Consider the following 17,270-nt stretch of genomic DNA (forward strand, 5'->3'; position numbering starts at 1 on the left):
ACCCATATATTCAATATCTTTCCCCTAGAGCACGAAGTATGATTCTTAATGTTTTATATTGAAGATTTGGAAACATTCATTGCATTTAAACTCTTGGTAATTTGTGTTACCTTTCATTCTGGGGGAGGGGGGGGAATGGGAGGGATGATAGTAATATGTATGGAAATACTTGAATTGTATATTTGCTTAATTCATTAATTACAATGTTATAATTGAAATAAAAACAATGGGGGTAGGGAAGGGGAAAGGGGGAGGGGGAAGGGGGGAGGAATATGGGGAATGTATAGAGGTATGAAATAGGTAATATGGATATTTATTTTGGAGGAATGATAGAAATATGTAGGAAAATTGTATTGTGAATATAATTCTAATGAATATCTTAATGTATTATATTATTGTATACTTATTTGATTCCTTCAATAAAATGTTATAATATAAAACTGTTAAACACAACAGCGCCTAAACAGTTTCATTGGGGCAAGCCGGTTTTCAAGCAAGTAAACCAAAGCACATCACTGGGAAACTTGGTTGCACCTGAATCATATTTCCTGTTTCCTGCTCTTGGTATGAATGGTTAGTAAAGCCAGTGGACAAGTGGTCTGAATATTCAAACTTCCATACAGCTGAACAGTTTGTCAACACAGTGAAGGTGATTAACGTCACAGCCGAGAGAGGTGTTAAAAACTGATAACTGACTTTCAGTCCCAGTGCAGCATGGGACTTTGCTGCAAGGAGTTGAACAGCACTGCAGGCTTTATCTCAACTATCTCAAGAAGACATTGAGTACTTGAGTGTTTGGAATGCCATTGGTAGACGACTACACCAAAGTATGTGTATTTAGGTATTGTGAAGTATGTTAAAAAGTGCAGCTATTGAAGGTTCATTTAATATATAAAATACCTGATTCAAACAAGCATAACAAAAAAGTTTTAGATGCTTAGTTCTTAGGGCCGCCAATGAGACTGACCTAAAGTCTGACACCCTAGACCCCCACAGCTCCACACATATCCTCGGGGAGGGAGTAACGCAGTCAGCAACCAATAAAGTCCTCATGGATGCTAAACAGCCTGCACTCCAGCTTCGGTATTGAGCACGCTACGCTACAAGGACTAATACAGTATTAGTGCGGGTAGGGCTATATAGGTTCCCTATAAAAGGGTTGACCTCTCAGTCACAGACCTCTGACATTGATAGTCTGTGTCTTCAACCAGGCAGAGCTGCCCCAGGCAACCTGGGGACCTCTGTAGCACCAAACAAGCCTCTGAATAAATCAAAAATTCAGAACATAAACAGAGCAGAGCAGAAAAACCCCTTCAACTCAAGTGCAGAAAAAGTAGATGATGCCTTCTACACAACTTATGATTAAAGGTGAATAACCTCCACTGGTTAAATTCATATGCCTTTTGCACTAAACCTGTCCTGGGGGACCCCCCAGCCAGTAGGCACATGCACCTCTGTTACATGTAAATCTATCTCATGTATATTTATTAGGGATATCTTGAAAACTCGACTGGGTGGGAGTTCCACAGAATTGGTTTAAGAACCACTGAGAAACTGCTTATGCATTCCTCGAGTGCGCTCTGATGTTTTGACTCTTTGTCGTACCACTGATGCAGGCATGTCTTTCACGCCGAAACACAATATTGTTTTGGGTGTTTTATTCAACTTGAACATTAATAAACTGTTTCATAGCAATTTGTTGACTTTGATTTGGTGGAGAGTCCATTATCCTGTCCCACTGTTTTCTCATCTCATTAACTATAATATGCCAGAGATTCATATACTGCTGTGAGTTACCTGGAAATGTGGTTAAACATAAATTTTATAATTAAATAAAATATTCAAAGACAAAAAAATGGGACAGAAGATTGTGATCAGCTATACAAGTACAGTCTTGGCAATGGGAAAAATTCAAGCTATTTTGACTTTCAGAAAAAAACATTATGTAATTCTCCAGTGGCATTCTAAAATTCAGCTACTGACTGGCATCTTTAAACAATTCTGGAAAAGATAACTTAGCAGTTTATTTAAGAAAGGAAACAATCCATGAAGAATACCGTAAGGAGTTTATGGTTTTATTATTTTTAATGTGCATACTGCACCGCAATCCAGAGCAGCACAAATGGTCGATTGCAATGACTTCATGGCCAAGTTTTGAACAGGTTTGGAAAGGACATGAAATAATGTAATTCAGAGTTGGGTTTTGGTATGTACTGGCCCATTGAAGAACTTGATAGTGTAACTGTAAACCATAAAATATTCTTATGGGAATGGCCCAAATGTTACCCAGTAAGGCCAATCCTATTGGATTAGCATGTCAAATATGAAAATGTGTGTGTTACCAAGTGGAAGTGATATGCACTGTTAGCTTGAATACAGCAATGGATTTCTCACAACTCATTTATTGTTAAAAAATTTTAGCCACTTCTATCTAGCCATGATTTTCCAAGTATAGCTTTCCCCAAAGGTAAATATATTGACATTTTTATCACCTAAACCTATTAAAATGATGAATGTGACATATGGTCATAAAAGCTGTGGGAGAAATGTGTGGTATGCTCTGTCAACTGAAGATCGCTCTTGGATATCCCCCTAAAGTGATTTTGAGTTACCTGCTAAAAGGGAAAATAGTGAATTATCTTGCGGTTTATAAGATTTTGTGTTTGTCTTTTGGTTTACAGTACATGGATGGAATATAGAGATGGTGCCTGTGCTATATGCCACAAAACAGTGTTGAAGCTTATATGTTGTGAAACAGGAACAATTCATACTTTCCCCCTCTTTTACTAAGGTGTGATAGCCAATTTAGCGCGAGTCCATTCTATTCTATGGATGTATTAGCATTTAGCACGCGCTAAACCGGCTAGCGTGCCTTAGTAAAAGGACCCCTTTATTTTTAATGTGATTTATAGTTTACTAGTCTTTAAGCCCGTTACATTAACGGGTGCTAGAATAGATAGGGGGGGGGTTTCTCTCTCTCTCTCCTTGGCCGTTTTCCTTGACCATTATGATCATGTAAGGTCTCAAGTTTAGAATCGCAGGAAAGTCCCAACTAGGATACAAGTTTCGGCAACACCGTCACCTTCCTCAGGGGACAACAAATAAGCTAATGCCGGAATGGTTTTCGAGGCAGTAAAAGAACATATGAATAGCCTTACTGGATCAGACCAATGGTCCATCAAGCCCAGTAGCCCAATCCAGATCACTAGTACCTGGCCAAAACCCAAGGTGTATCAATATTCCATACTACCAATACAGGGCAAGCAGTGGCTTCCCCCATGTCTCTCGCAATAACAAGACTATGGACTTTTCCTCCAGGAACTTGATCAAACTTTTTTTAAAACCAGCTACGCTATCCGCTCTTACCACATCCTCTGGCAACACATTCCACAGCTTAACTATTCTCTGAGTGAATGATCTGAGCAAGGCGATGCTGTTGCCAAAACTTGGATCTCTTGCCTCTTTGGTTGCTCAGAACAAAGAGAGCCATTTCTTTGAGCCATCTGAGAACTGAGATACAATCCACACCATTGGTTGCACATTAGTTTCTGGATTCTATCAAGCTGCGCGTCTCAGCTTTCCAACTTGTGCACCCAAATTTGCACCCAAGTTATAGTTGAGTGCTAGTTATGCACCCACCAATAATAGCCCTTAAGTGGAATTAACTGGTGCTAATTGGAACCAATTTCATTTAGAACCAGTTAATGGGAGGAGCTAGCTAAACTAAAAATAGTGCAATGGGGCCTGATGGGATACATCCGAGGGTATTCAAGGAACTCAGAAGTTCTGGCTGCTCTATTGTCTGATCCTCTCACTGCTTCTTTAGAGAATGGAGTGGTCCTAGAAGACTGGAGAAGGGCAAATGTGGTTCCTATGCACAAGGAGGTAGTTAGGAATTACAGGCCTGTTAGACTGATTTCCGTGGTAAGTAAAACTAATGGAAACACTTCTAAAGCGGAGAACTGTGACATTTTTAGAATCAAATCTGAGGCAGTATGATTTTACTAGAGGCAGATCTTGGCAGACAAATCCGATTAATTTCTTTGACTGGGTGACCAAGTAGTTGGATATGGGCGTCCAATCTAAGCAAATCTTCAGTTTATATACCAGATCATTTCCCGAAGGAACTCGACTCGGTTTACAATTCATTAAAGATAGAAATGACATATTAATAGATCATATGAAGAAAGGTGCTATTGGGATGAATCGGTGCTATTAAGCATAAGATAGAAATTTAAAAAAGATAAAATATACTTTATTACAGTTTGTCAGTTGATAATCTTGAAAACTATTGTGTAAACAGCCAAGTTTTTAAATCTTTCCGAAATTGCTATAGCTGGCCTAACAATCTTAAAGAGTCTGGGAGTTTGTTCCAAATCTCCACCAATATAAATGCTATAGATTTACTAAGCTTCCCAGCATATTTAAGTCCTCTAGAGGATGGAAATGATAATTTATAGAATGCTGTAATCCTTGAATGACAAGATCTAATAGCATTCCAACATGGAGGGATTGAAGAATCAAATATTCCATAGAGGAATTTAAAAACAACACACGTACACTTGAACTGTATCCTATGACGGACTGGGAGCCAATGAAGCTTTCTCAGTAATGGGGATACATGGTCGTACTTTCTCTTTCCAAAGAAAGTCTAGCTGCTGTATTCTGTATTAATAATAATAATAATTTATTTTATTCTTATATACCACCAAAGCCGTAGTAGTACGAGGCGGTTTACATTTAAGAAGGGCTGGACAATCAGCGAGTAGGTACAATCAGTGAATATAGATATAATTTATATAGGTAAGCAGGATACAGGTACAATATATAGGTACAATATGTGTAGGTGAGCAGGATACAGAAGAAGACATAAGAGATCTAGGGAAAAAGAAATCGGGCATAAGAGGTCTTAGGATATTAACTGAAGTCGGTCTAGATTACCCTGTTAAATACCCAAATAAATAGAGTTACAATAGTCCAACTGAGCAAGCACAGTGGACTGTACCAATAATGAGAAGTGTTCATGATAAAATAATGACCTGACTTTCCTCAGCATATGCAAACTAAACTAAACTAAACTAAGCCTTAGGTTTATATACCGCATCTTCTCCATGGAAGTGGAGCTCAACACGGTTTACAAAGTTTAAAAAATATGGGAAGAGAGAAGAGAAAGAGTTTACAAAGCAAAAAAGAGGGGATGTAATCAGGAGAAGAGATTATTATATGCTAGAGAAAAGCCAGGTTTTCAGTTGTTTTCGGAATAGTTGGAGGGAGCCCAGGTTCCGCAGCGGGACAGTGAGATTGTTCCAGAGGCCCGTGATTTTGGAGAGGAGGGATCTACCCAGTTTACCTGCGTGGGGGATGCCGTGTAGAGAGGGGAAGGATAGTTTATGTCTGTGGGCTGATCTGGTGGTAGTTGGTGTCGGGGCGATGAAGGATAGAGGGATTAGGGGCGGAAGGATGCCGTGAATGATCTTGAAAGCCAGGCAGGAGCATTTGAAATGAATTCTGGAAAGTACTGGGAGCCAGTGAAGATTGGTAAGTAGAGGGGAGACGTGGTCATATTTGCGTTTAGCAAAAATCAGCTTGGCCGCAGTGTTCTGGATAAGCTGGAGTCTGCGAAGACTTTTTTTCGTTAGGCCTAAGTAGATGGCATTACAATAATCGAGTTTGGATAGGATGATGGATTGTACAAGGACGGTGAAATGCTTTTGGTGAAAATAGGATCTAACTTTCCTCAGCAAGTGGAGGCTGAAAAAACAGGATTTTGCCAGGGAATTCAGGTGATCGTTGAGTGAAAGGGAGGAGTCGATAGTGATGCCGAGGACCTTGCTTGAGAACTCAAGGTGTAGAGCAGGGCCTGTGGATAGGGTGAAGAGGGCGGGCAGGTGAGCTAATTTTGGGCCGAGCCAGAGTAATTTTGTTTTTGATTCATTTAATTTCATCTGTACTGAGAGGGACCAGGCGTGAAGTCTCATTATGCATGATGTGATGTTCTCTTGGAGGTTTGTAAGGTTTGGATCTGTTTCGAGGAGGATGAGGATATCGTCTGCATATGTGTAAATTGTTTCAAGGGGGGATAGTTTAAGGAGCTTCAGGGAGGTCATATACATGTTGAAGAGAATAGGGGATAGGGGAGAGCCCTGTAGAACACCACAGGATGGTGTCCACGAAGCGGATTTGGAGCCGTTTGTGTTGACAATGTAGGAACGATCGCGAAGGAAGTTTGAGAACCACTTTAGGACAGAAGAGTCTATTCCAATCTCGGAAAGTTGGTAGATTAGTATGTTGTGATGCACGACGTCGAAAGCCGCGGAGAGATCAAACTGTAGTAGAACAGCAAATTTGTTTTGGGCGTGTAGTTGTTGCACCTTTGAGATTAGGGAAACTAGGAGAGACTTGGTGCTGAAATTGGGCCTAAATCCGTATTGGTAGTGTTGGAGAATGGAGAATCTCTCTAGGTAAGAGGAGAGATGAGTGGCGACTATGGTCTCTAGAAGTTTTGTTAAAAGAGGGATGTTTGCTATGGGGCGATAGTTCGATGGTGAGGAAGAGTCAAGATCGGGTTTTTTCAGAAGAGGGGATAAGGCAATGTGTCCCATTTCGGTGGAGAACACTAAAGAAACATTTATTTGCCAAAGAGTTTATCTGGTCATTAAAAGTAAGAGAGGAATCCCGAATAATACCCAAAACTCAAGAGGTGAAATCAAGTTTTAATAAGACACACGACTTCAATACGACATTAGCGGGGAGGATTTCTAGTCTGGCCCCAATCCAAAGCAGTTTGGTTTTTGAAGCATTCAATTTCATTTGGATGGAGTTTTCCCACCTCTGAAGAAATACAATTGTCTATGCCTATAACCAAATCGCTAAGATCGTGACCAACTTTTAATAGGATGAAAATATCATCCGCATAAGTAAATATAGTCTCAACAGATGAGAGGCAATAATTTTTCAATGAGCTCATGTAGATGTTAAACAAAATTGGTGACAAAGTGTAGCCCTGTGGTACCCCACATTTGGGTGTCCATGAAGTTGAAACCTCACCCTCTAAACATACCTCATAGGAACGTTGTGAAAGAAATTTGCTAAACCAGTCCAAAACCACATGATTTAGACTAGTAGTCTCAAACTCGCAGCCCGTGGACCACATGTGGCCCGCCAGATACTATTTTGAGGCCCTCGGTATGTTTATCATAATCACAAAAGTAAAATAAAACAGTTTCTTAATCATATGTCTCTTTAGCTATAAATTACAATATTATTATTAAGATTTAGCTAAAAGGAAAGATTTATAAACTATAAAGAGTTTTACTTCATGCAAAATTATCATTTCTTTAATAAGACATTAACTATTTTTTTCTGAGGCCCTCAAGTAACTACAAATCCAAAATGTAGCCCTGCAAAGGGTTTGAGTTTGAGATCACTGATTTAGACCTATATCAGCCAACATACGAATCAAAATATCATGGTGGACTACAGGTCAAATTGTAACAACACTGCATATTTGTTATGCAACTGTAACACATAGTAACATAGTAGATGACGGTAGATAAAGTCCCAAATGGTCCATCTAGTCTGCCCAACCTGATTCAATCTAAATATTTGTTGGGGGGAGGGGGGTTCTTCTTCTTCTTAGCTATTTCTGGGCAAGAATCTAAAGCTCTGCTCGGTACTGTTCTTAGGTTCCAACTACTGATGTCTCCATCAAAGCTTATTCCAGTCCATCTACACCTTCCCAGCCACTGAAGCCCTCCCCAGCCTTCCCCAAAAGGCCATATACAGACATAGACCGTGCAAGTCTGCCTAGTACTTGCCTTAGTTCTTCAATATTTAGATGATTTGTATTGTATGTATTACGCTTGATTGCTGTGAACCGCCTAGAACCTCCAGGTATGGTGGTATATAAAAATAAACTATTATTATTATTTACTATTATTTTCTGATTCTAGATCATCTGTGTTCATCCCAAGCTTTTTTGTCTGTAAATTTTGAATCTTTGCAATTAATGAAATTAAAAGAGTTTCTGTGCTGAAGTTTGGTCTAAACCCATGTTGAAATGGCAATAGGATAGAAAATTTCTCTAAATAGTTGGAAAGTTGGCTAGAGATAATTGATTCCATCATTTTTATCATTAAAGGTATATTCGCAATTGGGCGATAATGAGAAGAAACCAAAGGGTCTAGATCAGCACCTTTCAACAGGTGCATTAGGATAATGTTACCCATTTTAATTGAAAAATGATCATTACGAAGAAAGTGATTTAATAATGAAGTCAGCCAGGAAATAGCCTGTGAAGGTATCTTGCCTTAGAGGTAGGAAGGAAAAGGGTCCAGAGTGCAGCTGCACTTCTTCAATTTATCACACAAGTTTAGAACTTGAAGTTCCAAGACAGGATCGAATACATTCCAAAAGCGATCCACAGGGGTTAATATGAACCCATTAGAGTCAAAGGAGAAGTCATCAGGATTGATAGCTGGAAAAGTATCTCTAATAAGAGTGATTTTGCTGTTAAAAAATTTAGCTAGCTCCTCAGCAGTTGGAATACAATTTTGCTTCGGTTTTGTTTTTACTGAAGATAATGAACGCCAAACATTATTAAAGAGTTCTGCTTTGATTGTTTGATTTAGCTATCTTAATACCATAATAATTTTTTCTTGCAATTCTAATCTCCTCATTATATTTCTTAATATTAACTCTCCAGATCCTCTTATCCGAATTCTAGCAAAACCTTTGACATGGTTGTGGATAGACTGTTACAGAGTCTATTATCCCAGGCTAGTATTACTTTTGAAGGTGGGGGAGGGGCAATAAATATTGGGAGATTAAAGTTGTGGGGTGTGCCAATTTTTGAAATGTCATTTTTAAAAAGCACTAGTGCAAAAATAATACAATTTAGGGCTCCTTTTACTAAGATGCGCTAGCATTTTTAGCACACGCTAACCCCGCCCTACGCGGCTAGAACTAACGCCAGTTCAATACTGGCGTTGCATCTAACGCACGCTATTCCACGTGTTAATGCCCTAAAGCAGCTTAGTAAAAGGAGCCCTCAATGTGGAAAGTCAACAACTAGCTTTACTTTTTGTGCAATGTTATTTACCTACCTGGAATTTCTAGGAAATTATGCAAAAATACACAAAATTACTGAAATATGTTTAACTGCTCTGATAGTGGTCTGTATATGTTTGCATTGCATATTAATGCTTTTTGTGCCCCAATTATTTATTTATCTTATGTACCCATATTGACACTAACATTGTTTCACTTTCTCATTCACAGGTTTTCAACAAAGCACAGACATGGGCAAACTATAGCCCACGGGCCATATCCAGCCCATTTAGTTTTTTAATCCGCCGACCATCCGAACCCCACCGACAACGAGCCCTACATACCTCCCTCCAGAGCAGCATCGGGCCGGCTGCACGCTAAACAAGCTGCTTCGTGGCTTTCTCTCGTCGAGGAATTCCCTCTGCCGCATCACTGATGATGTCATCAGTAACGTGGCACACAGAAGGCCCTGACAAGAGAAGGCTGCGAAGCAGCCTGTTTAGAGTGCTGCCGGCCCGACACTGCTCTGGAGGGAGATATGTAGAGTTTGCGGTCGGTTGCGCAGCAGGGGCAGGTGCTCAAGGGTTCTGCTATACAAGGGATGGGAGGGAGGGAAGCTGGGCCAGGATTCTGCTGCACGAGGGAGGGAAGGCTAGAAGTTGGGCATGGGTTCTGCTGCACAGAGGGATGGGAGGGATGGATAGAAAGATGCTTCAGAGGGACGGCACAAGGGGATGGGTGAGAAGGGAGGAAAGATGCTGCGCATGTGGGAGAGAGAAAAGAAAGGAAGAATTGGGGTGAAGGAGAGGAAGGGAGAAATGATCATGTACATTCATTTTGTACAATAAGCCTTACGTTTTCATGCTTTGCTACCTTTTGAAAAACAAAACCTTTTATGTTATGACGTTTCCATTTAATTTATATTAGTTCACATAAACACTCCATCCATCTGCTCTTGGTCCGGCCCCTCTGTCAAATTTAAGAACCCATTGTGACCCACGAGTCAAAATGCTTGCCCACCCCTGACATAGCATCATAGTAATAATCTAATATTGAAAATGTCTTTAAAAAAACTCAAACAAAACTTCAAGTTTGGACTCATTTACATCATTTGGTGTGATCAATGAACAACCATCAGGGATTTCATTAGACAACGGTTCTATCTGAAGGACATCAGTGATAAGAGAGACAAAATTAAGGCAATGATAAACCAATCAATGACCTAATGACTGGATTACTTGCTCAGTGGGCCCCAAAAAGCCAACAGGCAATCATTCCGCAAAATCTGTAAGATCCAGAACAGCAAAAGATGCTGAGCAGATCACACTGCCTGTGCGGCAGAAAGTCATCAGGCTGCTCTAGCCTTTGATGTACAACACTTCCGCACATGCTCGGTTCATATATGAACTGAGCATGTGCAGAAGTGCCACATCAGCCACCAGAGCATCCCGTCAACTTTCTGCTGCTCAGGTAGTGTGGCTGGGCTCTGGCAGTGAAACTTCAGCTGGCAGGGCTTGAGCACCCTCGCTAGTCATGTATTGGCTGCCTTAGAGTTAGAGGGGGCCTGGGCAGGCCCCCCCAGTCCCCCTGTGGCTATACCACTGCAGTGAAATGCCACACGAAACAAGCGTTTCTCTGAAACTTAGATACCTTGGGGAGTTGATGTAGATTCTATCTATTTTTTTGCACATAAACATGAACTCTCCTTCTGAAATAAGGAATGCATGTTTATTTTTTGACCACACCCTTTCCATACAAACACTGGATTTTAAACATGTGGTTCCTAACATTGTAAAATGGGATTTAGACATCTATACAGTACATACCTCAAAATACTTGATTATGAACATCTAAAATGCACAAAGAGCTTAAGAAATAAGCATCTTAGTTGCGATCTGCTCTGGAAAGGCAGAATAGAAATCTTAAATTTTATTAATTGGGTTTTAAATATTAGAGCACTTGCAACAAATAAAACCTAAGACATTCTCATTAAGGGTTTCCTGCCGCACAAGGCACAGAGACTGCTTCTGGTTCTGAACAGTGGAAACTAACTTAGTTTCATAAGGCTAAAAGTTTTGTCTTAGGTAACTGGCAAGAGAGTGAAATGTGCTTTTAAAATCAGACTATCATTATAAATGTATTGCCTGCTTTTTGACACACACGTAAATGAGATTATAATCAACATGTAACAGGTGACAACAAGGAAATGAGCTGCTGGCTTATTAAAAAAGCCACCTCACATCAACCTTAATTTGCCTTCTTAAAAGTTGTGGGCATAATTACAACCCTTTTATTCATGCACTTCATTTTAATGCACACTTCATAAACACAGCATCCTACAGGTTAATAAATTCTTAAAATGTCAAACCTTGCAGCGATTTTACACTGCCAAGTAGTTTATAGACTAGGTCAATCACTACATAAGATCCCAAGAAACATCCCGTTTGAGAACATTGCCCACCCTGTTTCAAATGGCAAGAATAGAGGCTCTGTTTAGAATCAGCAAGCGTAGCAAAGCCTGAAAATGAGCATGACTGGAACCACTGCACTACAAAAAATAAAGTTACATGGTGGATTTTAATTTATATAATCTAATCATGTGCAGATTAAATGTCAGAGTTCCTAAACATTTTAGCCAAAAGGTATGAAAAATTTGGAAATCTGTTAAAAAAAAAAAAAAAAAAAAAAAAAAAAAAAAAAGGCATATTTAAGCTCTGGAACTTGTTGCTGGAGGATGTGGTTAAAGCAGTTAATTTATGCATTTTTCTTCCAGGACTTTGTCCAAACCTTTAAAACCCTACTGGTTTTTAAGGTAGACTTGGGGAAAGTCGCTGCTTATCCCCAGGGGGTCAATAGAATGAAATCTTGCTGCTTCTTGTAACTTTGCCAGAAAAATGTGTCTTGGATTGGCCACTGTTGGCACCAGGATACTGGGCCAGACGCCCAACTGTCTGAGATCAGACCAAAGGTCCAACTCTTATGTTCTCCCCTTTTACCTGCAAGACAGTGTCTCTCTTATATATCATGAAACTCTCTGCTTTTTCATGCAAAAAAACCCCCACATCAACCCTTTAAAGTCATATTCATCTGTAGGACAGCAATGATCCCAATCAACCATACAGTTCCCTAATAGAGAATTACACGGTGACAAAATTCATCACCGTTCCCGTCCCCGCGGATAACCACGGGAAACCATCTTCATGTCATTTTTTAAGGAAAGAGGGAAGTATCAGAGTATGAATGGCCACAAGCACTGACCCGCAAGCTTTGCTTTGAAGAATGCTGGTGTAGAAGGATTGAAGTTGAGATAGACACTACAGAATGACAGTCTCTGGTATCCAGAGCAGATATTGTGATGTCATAATGCCTCATTCCACTAGTGCCTAAGAGCCAATCACATCAGTGATGTCACAATGGCTTCAATACCCTTGGCTCACATAAGAATCAGAGTATGAATGGCCACAACCACTGACCCACAAGCTTTACTTTGAAGAATGCTGGTGTAGAAGGACCGAGGTTGAAATAGACACTAGAAAATGACATGGGATTATTTCCCGCGGTTATCCGTGGGGACGGGAACGGTGATGAATTTTGTCACCGTGTCATTCTCTATTCCCTAACTCTCTTTCCCAATGGATAGGCTATCCCCATTCTCTCTGCAGACTGGCAATTAGACTGCCTTTGGATCGGCAATGTTTTTTGTTTTTTTTTCTGGCACATTGTGACTCAGTAAGTTTGAGGTAATCGATGCCTGGATTCCTGTGCAGTCCTCTTAACAAGAGCTCAGGCACTGCCTAGCCACACTCACCAAGAAACAGGAATTGCCAGAACAGGACAACTGTTCTGAAAAAGCATGGACAGTACACTACCATTAAAGATTAATATAATCAAAGTGTTTGCGTGTGGTGTGTAGGGTGGCGGGGAGATTAAAAAGATGCTTGGAAAGGATTCAGGGTGGACACAGGATGGTGGAATCTGAAACTGCTCAGGATGAGGTTAGGAAAATCTGTGTATTGAGCAAGATAGAGGGAAGCGTGTGTGTAGTGAGAACAGTCTGAGGAAAAACAGTAAGGTGATGGTGGAACAGACTTTGTTTTGGTTGTAGAATGTCTCACTTTGAATCAGCCTGTCACTGGAAAGGACACACCACCACCAGCATTAGCTACTTTGTCTTAAAAACAGTCTGGTTCTCACATTGAAGGCTTTTTCTTTAAAACAGCCCCACTTGAAAAATATTGAACCCCCACTGCTGCCTTAACAGATCTGTCACTGAAGTGTTATGTTTCTACAGTTTTCTGTTACATCCCAAGGCAGCTGCACGTGCAGCCTCTTCTAGATCAGCCTTTCCCTTATCAGCTGAAAGAGATAATGTTGGTTGGTTAGCCCGTCCTCCCAAAAGAGCCCAGAAAGGACTACAAGATTACATACATAAGACATAACAGGGTTTACTTAATAAAGTAGAACATGGTATAATAATGTAATAATAATAACTTTATTCTTCTTTACCGCCATAGTCAGATGACTTCTAGGCGGTTCACATCAAAGAGGGCTTGACAATCAGCGAATTACAGAATGCAAAAACTGAGGGTACAACATATTACTCAAGAATGTAGAGCAGGGGTGTCCAACCTTTTGGCTTCCCTGGGCCGCATTGGCCCCAAAAAATGTTTCTGGGGCTGCACAAACGCTGCAGCAAGACAGAGGAGTGAGCCGGCAAGACAGTAAACACCCAGGGGCAGAATAGGAAAACACTGCATCGCCCTTGACCGGGGTCGCACAAAATACTTCACTGGGCTGCATGCGGCCCTTGGGCTGCAGGTTGGACACCCCTGATGTAGAGCATGACAGTAAATTTTAGGTCATGACATGATAGGACAATACATAGGGGAGCATGACAGTACTCAAAAAGCATGGCAACACTTAATACGATATGACAGGACAAGACCTCATATAGCATGGGGTGGTGACGATATGAGTTTGACATGACATTGAAGTCTGTTTCCTATTTTCATTCAGGTCTGCTCCTTGACTGGAGCAAGTGTCTCATTTTGTCTACTGGGCGACCTTGCAGAGGGAGCACCAAATCATTTTGAAAAAAATATTGACTGGGGAGCTAACCTCAATACAAATTGCCCCCCCTCCCCCACTAGGCACAGTGAACGTTTGCTCAAAGCACCCCAGAGCTGGCACATATGCCCAGCAGGGACACACCCTCTTTCTTACAAAAGTAAAAATGATTCAAACACTTGTCTGTATTTCTTATAATTTTAGTTCCTTGGCCTATATATCAAAATATCACCCAAGCCCAAAACAAAACACAACTTTTTTTTAACATAGGACAATAATTCATCAAAATAATCAATAAGAATTAATTGTATCAAGAAATATATCAATAAAAATTAATTATACCAAGACCACAACACTGGTAAAGAAAATAAGACCAGCCTGGCACTAATTCAAACCTAATTAATCAGAGTCACGAACTCCGGACAGACTAAACTCGACAGCGTATACGAACTCCGGAGGATGGATATCTACTGCTCAGCCAACATTACTTAATCTGTTTGTGGCTTCAAAACTACAATACAAGCCTAGATAGAGCAAAAGGGGGGGGGGGGGGAGGGAGCTCTTCTTAAATGGATTTGAATCGGGGCCAGTCTGAAACTTGCGAGGCACTTGGGGGTCGGGTGGTCAACGCGCAACGCACGCCGTCCTACGTCCCAGAGAAACAGATGCAAAGCGAAAGGCGGCTCCCCGTTGGCTCGCGCGCCAGTTCCGGCTGCAGCCCCCCTCCCCCTCCTACCTGCTGCGCGAGGCCGCCTCGTGCTGCCGGGGTCCGGATGAGCGCCGCCTCCCTCACTGCGCCACACGCCAGTGACTGGGGCGAAAACTCGCGCGATAAGCCACCGACTCGAGCTTTCCCTGCAGCTCCCACTAGTGCTTGAAGTCGGACTGCCGGGGCTGTATTTAACACGGAGCGCGTTGTATACACTGACGCCACGGCCCTGACACCTACCTAAACGCCTCCGGGCAACGGAGCCCTTCGCTGCTGATTGACGTGAAAGTTAGGTCGCGCTAATGATTTCACTTCTGCGCGGCGTTGCCGATTGTCTTCCCGGAAACTGAACTCGTAGGAATATGACACTGTGACTTCTTTCCTCTTCTTGGCCTGGCAAGGTCTGTCTGGACAGGATGGTGGGAGATTTAATGTGGTTTGCGTTACCATAAGGCTGCAGAAAAAGGAGGACTGATTTGACACATCCAGGATTTACTTCCATTGAAAGCAATGGATGTCGGGTGTATATGTGTGGTTGTCCCCAGAGCTGGCTCATGGAATAGTGGGACCCTTAGCCAACTTGATTTGGCAGTGTCTCTATCACACATGGCTTCCAGTGCCCCTTCCCTTCTCCTCTCCTCCCCAGGTTTTACTTTGACATCTCATCCACCCTGTCCAGTCTCTCTTTCCTCTTCTCTGTCATCCTCCCCATGGGTCCAGTAGCACTGCTCCCTCACCTCTCTCCCTCTTAGTCCTGTAAAATTGACATCAGCCAGCGGAGGCAGCAGCAGCAGCAGCATGACAGGCTGCCTTCAGTCAGTTCCATTGGTCTTTCCTCTGCTGCATCCCACCCACAGGAAATTGCCTCAGGGGGAAGACCTTGGAACTTATGGAAGACAGCCCGTCATTCTGCTGCTCCCAACCACTGATGTAAACTTTACAGGAGTGACCCTACTTTCTTTCATACTGAGGTAGATAAATTATTGGATGCCCCTCATATATTAGAGGTCTATAAAATATGAGTGGAGTGAAATGGGTAGACAAGAATTGCTTGCTTACTCTCTTCAAAAATAGGACAACTAAGTGAAGTCAGAAAAAAACATTTCTTCACTCAACATGTAACTAAACTTTGGAATTTGTTCCCAGAGAATGTGGTAAAAGCAGTTAGCTTAGCAAGGTTTAAAGAAGGTGTGGCTAAGTCCATAAGCCATTATTAAGATGGACTTGGAGAAATCCACTGCTTATTTCTAGGATAAGCAGCATAAAATTGGTTTTACTCTTTTGGGATCTTGCTAGGTACTTGTAACCTGGATTGGCCACTGTTGGAAACACGATACTGGGCTTAACGACCCTTTGGTCTGTTCCACTATGGCAACACTTATGTTTGTAGCTTTACCAAAATCCCATGAACTCTTATTCATTGATGGATTGATTAAAAATGTGTGTTCTGCAAAATCTACAGTCTTTGGTAGGTAACAAATAAGACAGGCAGACAAAAGAGGACCTTGTCTTGAGATATAAGCAGACAAGCAGAAAGCCAAGGGAGGTTTCTTTTCAACCAATGATCAAGTCTTTATTTGAATCAAGTAGTCACAACAAGGATCCCAGTTTCGGCATTTAGAAGACGCCTTCCTTAGGGGACACGATCGGGAATATACAGCACATAAAAACATTTAAAATCATGTCAAAATATGAAGACACATATACATAGACCACATTATACCAATTTTTTAAAAACATAAACTCAACAAAACAATTGCCATATATATATATATCGATACATTGAAATAATGATGTCATGGTTCTTTGCTTCATTTTCCATGACATCATTTTTTCAAAGTATCGATATATATATATATATGGCAATTGTTTTGTTGAGTTTATGTTTTTAAAAAATTGGTATAATGTGGTCTATGTATATGTCTTCATTTTTTTATTTTTAATAACTTTATTACAGTTCCATTACAAGAAAAGTAAGGAATGAAAATTATTAACAAAAGAATAAAAAGTAATAATCACTCATACAAACAATTTTCGTCTAGCCCACATCTTTGTAAAGAAAAACTTAGGAAATAACCGAGAATGTTCCCTAAACAAATACAAACTTTATAGTAAAATAATATAATCAATTGAGTTAGAAAGATTCATCCTCAATGATTAGGTGGTTTCTATGATTTACTCCTAAAGAAAACAGTTATTACAAATTTTTTTTGTTGTTCATACAAATTAAAAAAACTTTCTAATCGTAAGGATTCCCTCTTTATCATGAAACTGAACTAAACATTTGCAAGGAATCTTAAGAAAATACGTAGCTCCTAGAGAGAAAGCAGTTTCTAGCACGGGGAGCCACGCTGAATGGCCCACACTGTTCCCTACGCTCACAGGCACTCGAGCATCGAGAGCAGCCTGGGCCATTCAGCGTGGCTCCCTGCGCTAGAAATTGTTA

The 17,270-nt window shown here is 40.9% G+C and overlaps 1 protein-coding gene across 2 annotated transcripts in view; it reads right to left on the reverse strand.

The window, feature by feature from the left end:
- Positions 1 to 14,973, reverse strand: part of BMPR1B (bone morphogenetic protein receptor type 1B) — a 586,865-nt gene extending 571,892 nt beyond the window's left edge. Inside the window, exon 1 of one of the 2 annotated variants that reach the window (XM_033957895.1) lies at positions 14,852 to 14,973. The gene's annotated coding sequence lies outside the window, so the exon portion shown is untranslated. The remainder of the gene's footprint in view (positions 1 to 14,851) is intronic. The other variant, XM_033957911.1, reaches the window with a different exon arrangement.
- Between the last annotated feature and the right edge of the window lie 2,297 nt (positions 14,974 to 17,270).

This window comes from Geotrypetes seraphini, chromosome 1 (assembly GCF_902459505.1).
Source record: "Geotrypetes seraphini chromosome 1, aGeoSer1.1, whole genome shotgun sequence".
NCBI classification, from domain to species: Eukaryota; Metazoa; Chordata; class Amphibia; order Gymnophiona; family Dermophiidae; genus Geotrypetes; species Geotrypetes seraphini.